This window comes from Clupea harengus, chromosome 16 (genome assembly GCF_900700415.2).
Source record: "Clupea harengus chromosome 16, Ch_v2.0.2, whole genome shotgun sequence".
In the NCBI taxonomy this organism is placed as follows: domain Eukaryota; kingdom Metazoa; phylum Chordata; class Actinopteri; order Clupeiformes; family Clupeidae; genus Clupea; species Clupea harengus.
Genome location: NC_045167.1, coordinates 8,759,178 through 8,765,466, shown reverse-complemented (window position 1 = coordinate 8,765,466; position 6,289 = coordinate 8,759,178). Strand labels below are relative to the sequence as shown.

The 6,289-nt window shown below is 45.3% G+C and overlaps 1 pseudogene; it reads left to right on the top strand.

Moving 5' to 3' along the window:
* The first annotated feature begins 1,451 nt into the window (after positions 1-1,451).
* Positions 1,452-6,025, top strand: LOC105894004 (annotated as a pseudogene).
* The last annotated feature ends 264 nt before the right edge of the window (positions 6,026-6,289 follow it).

Below are 6,289 nucleotides of genomic sequence, written 5' to 3'. Positions count from 1 at the left end.
ATACCATGACTACCCTAGCAACCACCTCATGACACCTTTATGACACCTGTATCCAAACAGAGTGACAGCTGTTGGTTTAGGTAAATCTTTGTGTCTGTGTACGGGTTTGGGATAAACTAGGTGGCACTCCAAAGGCTCGTCACTGACAATATTCTCTTTGTAAGAAAAGGGATGTTTGTCAGGTGGTTGAGGCAGCAATCTGTTTTTAATCAAGTAAAGTGCAGTAATGAAGCCACTGGAACCATTTTCTCAGATTTGGGAGAAGCATTTGATTTTGATTTCAATTGCCATAACAACATCCTAGCAACGACTTCTACGTTTCCTTTGCATGCACTGGTATTTCCTTCAGGAAAATTATATCTAGTTCTACCAACTTCTTGTTATTATTCTTTGTACCGATTTCTGTGATTAATTTAGCTCGAACTGCTCAGTGGAAGTGGAATGTACTCACGGATACCCAAACTTTGTGAGTACTGAGTAGTCGGTCAAATTATTCATTCTGCAGTAGATTAAATGTAACCAGTTAAATTCCGTCATTAAGTTGGCTCCGTACTGTAAGAGGAAACAGCTCTGATGAATCATGTGTTAAATCCTCCTATTCAGATCTTTAAACTTTTTTTTTTCTGAATTCCACTTGTATTTTTTTGTTTGAACACGAACTAATGTACAATTATAGTTTTCAAACTGAGTTACAGCTGTAGTTTTGATGAAGACGAACTGAGTTACAATTATAGTTTTTATGAAGACGAATTCAGTTATAACTGTAGTTTAAATGAAGATGAACTGCCTTAACTTTCTTGTTTTAGCACTCGGGTTTGGCCAGAATCTGCAGTATGGGTTTGTGATTTTGTCACTCGGACTTCTGTTTTCCTGGGTAAGTTGATGTTTGTTTGTTTTAATAATGTTTTATTTTGTTCTATTTCAATAGGGTTGAAGCACAGAGACCAATTTGACAAGATGCATGCATTAAGTGCTTATTCCATTTGATGATAAACCACTTTCATCATTTAAAATGAATTACTGTAGCATTCACAAACTCTGAAGATTAAATTAACAGAAACAAAACATAAAAAAAACACAAAATCACCATTAAAATATTAAAATAGTTAATAATGCTTCTTGTTGTTTTTGTTCAGATTAAGACAGAGTTGAATCATTTGTCATTTGTTACCTTTGTTGTTGTTTGGCTGAGACGTCAGGACTCAGATGGGTGTTTTGGGAAAGCAGACTTTAGAAGTTAAATAACAAAACTAAGATCCTCAGCGTCTAACGCTGGAAAACACAAACGGGAAATAAAAATTACACTCAGTTGAAAAGTCTGTTAATTGTGCAACCACTGGCCCAAATTATGGTTTCCACCTAGAATAGCAGACATGGTTTTGCAGGACAACGCAGGGCATGTTGGGGAGAGAAATTACTGTTTGTTTTGTTTGTTTATGTCTGTTTAGGTGATGTGGTCATACACTTGTGGAGACAGGAAAGGTGATGGGCCTCTTCCCAGGCCCCTCCTGCAGCTGCACATGCCCAGGTCCGACGGACTAACTGACCCGGGCTTCAGTGCGGACGAGTGGGACCGGATGCTGAAGCTGGTCCACTGGGGCGGACCGGACCGCCAGATTACCACCGCAAGCATGAGCACCAGTCCGGACCACTCAGCCTTCGTTATTAATGACCTCAAGGGCAGTTACTATGTGGGGGAGGAGCTCCACGTCACCATCGTTGCCAAGGACTTTACCAAAACTCCAAAACACTACGGAGGGGATTTCTTCCAGGCAAAGGTTTATTCAGACAAATTAAAGGTAATTTTATTTATTTATTTGGCATCTATGCAGTTCAGCTCATTTCATTATTTAGTTTTATTTAATTTCCACAGATCTGTTAATGGGTTGTTAACAGCATGAGGAGCACCAGGCCTATATATTCAAGAATCACTTGAGCACTCATCTGGTCCATGATATACAAGCTAGCGCCATACCCTTCCTTCCTGCAAAAACATAGGGAAAACTGCATGTAATAGTATAGGTCAGTAGCCTACTCTCTGATTGCTAACTCTGTTTAATCCTTATCAACGGGCCAACCCTGCAGGATAGTAACCTTGACGGCTTGCAACTGACTATCATTGTCTGTGTTGCTGTTTCTGCAGCAGTCTCCTGTCTGAGATCTTAAGATAGTCAGTCATATTAATGGGCTCAATAGCCAGCTGTTCGCCCCCCATACTACAGACTGTGTGCTCTGCCTGTGCAGGGTCGGGGAGGGCGCTGGAAGTGACAACCCTGCTCAGTGTGTCATTCACCAACATTTCTGGTCCTGGTTTGTAGTTAACTCGCAGGTTGTAATTCTGGAGAGCCAGTAGCAAGCTCTGCAAGTACTTGGGAGCCTGAAGGAGAGGCTCGCTGAGGGTCTCTATGAGGGGCTTGGGATCTGTCTCCACTGTGATAGTATCTCGTTCATACAGATGATGATGGAACTGCTTTGTTTCCCTATGACATTGATATTGATTGATATTGACATTGATATTCCCTATGACATTGACATTGTCTGAATGAGCTCTGTCCTCTGCATGAATCTCAACTGCCAATCACTCAACTCTGCTGCTCGCCATGCCTCGATGGCACTGGCTAATGGTATGCCCTCTTCCTTTAACACCCGTCTGCGAGTGCCCTCATTAGCAGCATGACCAGGAACTCATCTCTCGACCCATATTTCCATATAGCAGCTTCCCCCCTGAGTCCAGTCACAAAACAGTCTATTCTCTCTCCTTCTTCTGGTGCTGTGGCAGTTTCCTATAATCAGAAAAGTGGTTGGGATATCTCTCCACTGCCCCCACCATGAATTACACCCGAGGGAGCTTTGCCCACGGAGCACACAGTTGTTGATAGATGAGTGATTGTTTACTTTCCTTTTCCCCCTGAATGTTAGGCCAGTGTGTTTGGAGAGGTGCTGGACCACCAGAACGGTACCTACTCGGCCCGGTTCACCCTGCCATGGGCCGGCCTGGCGTCAGTGGCGGTCCGCCTGATTCACTCCAGCGAGGCCGTGCAGGTCCTCAGGCGGCACCGGAGCACGTACCCTGACTCTGTCTACTTCTATGGCTTCTACGTGGGCAAGGACCCCCAGGGTGCTCGAGTGGAGGAGAGGGTGGTGTGCAACATCAACTGGGAGGGGGTGGTACTGAGGTCGGCCCAGGAGGACTGCTGCTGTGAGTACCAGGATGCCCATATTGGGCTGACGTGGCAGTGCCGCAAACCCCAAACTCTGCCATGCAGCGCCCTGGTGTACCACTCCATGGGTGGCTACACCAATCACATGACAGCCCTCGAGAAGGTACTCATGGACAGGTGAGCAACAGGGGTTTGGTATTTATTGAGATGCATCATTTAGGTATACAGTTCTTCATTTAATCATGTACATATTTTATAACTCTGTTGTTTATGATGCTCAACTTTATGTTGCCAGGTTGTTAAAAGTAAAACATTTCAATGTATTCATTCAGTAGGCACTGTTGTTCAATGAAATCACACTAGAGCAACAGGTATGCGTGCTCAAAGGTATGCGTGCTCACAGGTATGCATGTTCACAGGTATGCATGTTCACAGGTATCAGTATGCATGTTCACAGGTATGCATGTTCACAGGTATGCATGCTCACAGGTATGCGTGCTCGCAGGTATGAATGTTCACAGGTATGCATGTTCACAGGTATCAGTATGCATGTTCACAGGTATGCATGCTCACAGGTATACGTGCTCACAGGTATGCATGCTCCCAGGTATGCATGCTCACAAATATTGAACCTATGACCTTGGTGCTGTGAGAGTTAAGCTGCAGGATGCTGAGTGCTTTGTCTCTCCACAGTCAACATGTGAACCGGTGGCTCAAGGGGGATTCACGCCTGATTAGAGTCATGGCCTCCAATGCAACCATTGGTATGTTTTTCCACTTTCTTTGGAACTGACTGCAGAGCCACCCTGGTGCAAAATGTACACACACGGACGCATACACACACAGACACACACACATACACACAAACATGAAAAACGTCATGCTCCCATACTGTCTCTCCTTTAGGGTCGAGAGAGTCGTGTAAACCTGGGCTGCCCACACCAATACCATCAGGGTTCTACATGAACAACGTCTGGACGTCGTTTGTGTGTGCCGCCCGTCATTTTGCAGAGGATGACACGACCCAGTGTCTGAAGGACAAGCACATCTACATTATGGGAGACTCCACCAGCAGACAGTGGTTTGACTACCTCATCCAGGCCGTTCCTAGTAAGACACACAAATATCACACAGGGCTGTTCACAGGAGAAGATTTAGTTCTCTCTTTAAAGATGTTTACATTTCAGGGACTGAACGGTGTAAATTAATACTAAAAAACACCTGGAACAAAATGAGATTGAGTCGAATGCACTGGAGTATGGGACAAACCTGTTTTATATTATTTTTATCTTCATATTATATATAAATATTATTATCATCATCATGGTTACATCCTTATTATACGATCATATCACTGTCTAAATTATATTTTGAAATCAGTAAATACATGCATCTTAAATCTTTGAACAACTTTTTTTCTCATAGAACTCACACATATATATATATATATGTATAATGTGTTATATATATATATACCACTATCTGTTTGTCCATCAAGCAAAGGCGTGGTAACACACTATTGTTGTTTCTCACAGCTCTGAAGCGTATGAACCTCCACTCCGAGAACCAGGTGGGGCCCCTGTTGGCCGTGGACGTGCAGAACAACATCGACCTGCACTTCCGCTCGCACGGACTCCCTCTGCGCTGCCTCAAGGCCCCGGTGGTGTCGCTGCACTACATGAGCAAAGAGATCGATGACATGGCTGGCGGCCCGCACACCGGCATCATCTTCAACATGTGGGCGCACTTCACCAGTTTCCCGCTCTCCTACTACGCCAACCGGGTGTCGCAGGTCCGCCGCGCGGTCGTGGCGCTGCTGAGGCGGGCGCCGGAGACCAAGGTCATCATCAAGTCCGCCAACACGGGGTACAAGGTGAGCACTGGGAGCAGCCTTCTCTTACCACATGCACCGGAACTGGCAGTTTAGACTCACATGTGTGTGTCTCCTTGTGTGTCTGTGTGTGTATCCTTGTATTTCTGTGTGTGTATCCTTGTATGAGTGAGTGTGGAAGTGTGTGCATCCTTGTGTGTTTGTGTATGTACTGCACTGGGAGCAGCCTTCTCTTACCACATGCACTGGAACTGGCAGTTTAGACTCACATGTGAGTGTGTGTCTCCTTGTGTGTCTTGGCGGTTGAACTCAAATGTCCATAACCTTGGTGTGTACCCAGCATCAGCATAAAGCACGCCTAGACTACTTACTACTGGGATAGAAAATGGAGGTTTCCTCTTTGAAGTCTTCCTCCTCTGTCCAGATCTTTGCTGCTCACTCCCACGCACATATTTTCTAGCTTGTGAGCTGAGAGTACAATAAGTCTAGCAAGGCCAACAGAGTTCAGTACAAAATGTTTAATGGATTATTACCAAATTCCCTAATGATGTGCGTGCGTGCATAGGTGTGTGAGTGTGTGTGTGAGAGCATGTGCGCCTGTGTGCTTGTGCATGTGTGAGTGTGTGTGTAGCTGACAGTGGTACTAAAAACATACACACCCATACAAAAAGTTATGCAACCTTCACTCACAGCCACTCACTCATGAACACACACACACACACCTGGTGTGAAATACGGATGGAACAGTTCAGGGCTCTCTAGAAGAGCCTCTGGGCTGCTGTACGCTCATCTTATTATGTGTGTGTGTGTGTGTGCGTGTGTGTGTGTATTTTGCAGGATATCTATGGCAGTGATTGGTTCTCCATGCAGCTGGATCGAATCCTGCGAGAAGCGTTCCGTGGTGTGGGAGTTTACATCCTGGACGTTTGGCAGATGACCGCCTGTCACTACAACACAGAGGAACATCCATCCTGCCCCAATGATCATTAAAAACGAAATTGACATACTTCTCTCCTTTATCTGCCCCAAGTAAGGATACTGCCCTTCTTCTTACCCCCCACTACTGCCCCCTGATTCCAGTTTGTCTCTCTGGTCCACTCAGCAGTCCCGTCTCCAAAACACCCGACACACAGCCGGACATAGGAGCATGCAGGCCGAGGTACCACTACAGTACTCCAGGCCTGTGACCCCCTGACGTAAAACACAAAGACCACGAGAGACTGCAACTCTGAAATCAATGAGCCATAAATGCCTGTCAATCACGACACAACAGCCTGAACTAACTAAACACAGAACA